Genomic DNA, 1626 nt, shown 5'->3' with positions numbered 1-1626 from the left:
AATGATGCTACAGTTAGCATTTTTGTACCAAAAGAGTGGTGCTTCAATGAACATCTTGTACATAAATATTTAACTACTTCTGTAAATGTATTTTCTAGGAATGAAATGACTAATAAATAAACTTTACAAATAGTAATAACTGTATATACTGCCAAACATTGCCTTCAATATTAAATGCAGCTCCAGTAGTATATCTGAATATCAATTTAACCTCACTCTTTCTGATTTTGAGTTCAAATCTTCAGAAGAATCTTTTCAACTTTGATTGTTAAAAAAGGCAATTTGTTTTTTATTATTTGCAGATCATTATAGCTTGTTATGAAACACTATTTTTTTTCTTGGATTTCTCTCTCTCTTTATATATATATATTCTGGGATTCTCTATATATACATATATGTATACATAAACACACACAAACACATTTCTGCATGCTGTAACACAGTTCCTTTGATTGCTGTAACAAAATACCATAGACTGGGTGGCTTATAAACAACATAAATTTACTTCTCACGGTTCTAGAGCCTGAAATTCCAAGATCAGGCTGCTAGCATGGTTGGGTTCTGGTGAGGGCCCTCTTCACAGTTGCTGACTGTATTAGTTTGTTCTCACACTGCTATAAAGAACTACCCGAGACTGGGTAATTTATGAAGAGGTTTAGTTAACCTCTTCGTAAAATACCCAGTAATTAACCTCTTACAGTTTTGTGGACTGTACATGAAGCATGGCTGGGAGGCCTCAGGAAACTTAAAATCATGGCAGAAGGCAAAAGGGAAGCAGGCACAACTTACTGTGGCAAGACAGGATAGAGAGACCAAAGTGGGAAGTGCCATGCACTTTTAAGCCATCAGGTCTCATAAGAACTCACTATCATGAGAACAGGAAGGGGAAAATCTGCCCCTATGATCCAGTCACCTCCCACCAGGTCCCTCCCCCAACACTAGGAATTCTGATTCAACATGAGACTTAGGTGAGGAGCCAAACCATATCACACTCACTTATGCAAATTTCTGCTGCCAGCTCCCCAGAAAAATGGATTTTTCTTTTTTACCACATGGTCAAGCTGCAAATTTTTCAAACTTTCATGCTTTGTTTCCCTTTTAAATATAAATTCCAGTTTTAAATAATTGTTTTGTTCACACATATGGGCGTATGCTGTTAGAAGCAGCCAGGGCACATATTTTTTATTTTTAAATTTTTTATCTTTTTTTTTTTTTTTTTTTTTTTCAAAAATCAAGTACAGTCATATTCCTTAACTCCATACAGCAACAGCAGAATGGCACAAGTCAATTGTGCAACAAAGAAAGCCAAGAATTGTTTTGCACTACAGCATAACCAAGAATGGGGAAACTTCCCATCCATAGGTTTAAATGTAGTGCTGTAGATCACATCTTGAATGCTTTACTACCTAGGCATTTCTTCCAATAAATACCCTAAATCATCTCTCTCAAGTTCAAAGCTCCACGGATCTCTAGAGAAGGGCACAATCTCACCAGTCTCTTTGCTAAAGCACAGCAAAAGGGACCTTTGCTCCAGTTAGTTCCCAAGAAGTTCCTTTTCTCCATATGAGACCACCTCAGCCTGGACTTTGTTGTCCAGATCACTATCAACATTTTGGTCAAAACTAG

The 1626-nt window shown here is 36.8% G+C and overlaps 1 non-coding gene across 1 annotated transcript; it reads right to left on the bottom strand.

Annotated features, from left to right (window-relative positions):
• Positions 1-1241: 1241 nt before the first annotated feature.
• LOC116549830 lies at positions 1242-1378 on the bottom strand. The gene has a single exon (XR_004268107.1). It is a non-coding gene; the product is annotated as a small nucleolar RNA SNORA46 (small nucleolar RNA).
• Between the last annotated feature and the right edge of the window lie 248 nt (positions 1379-1626).

This window comes from Sapajus apella, unplaced genomic scaffold, assembly GCF_009761245.1.
Source record: "Sapajus apella isolate SASKATOON/1434 unplaced genomic scaffold, GSC_monkey_1.0 scaffold6, whole genome shotgun sequence".
In the NCBI taxonomy this organism is placed as follows: Eukaryota; Metazoa; Chordata; class Mammalia; order Primates; family Cebidae; genus Sapajus; species Sapajus apella.
The sequence above is the reverse complement of the archived record's forward strand: the minus strand, read 5'-3'. Positions and strand labels throughout refer to the sequence as shown.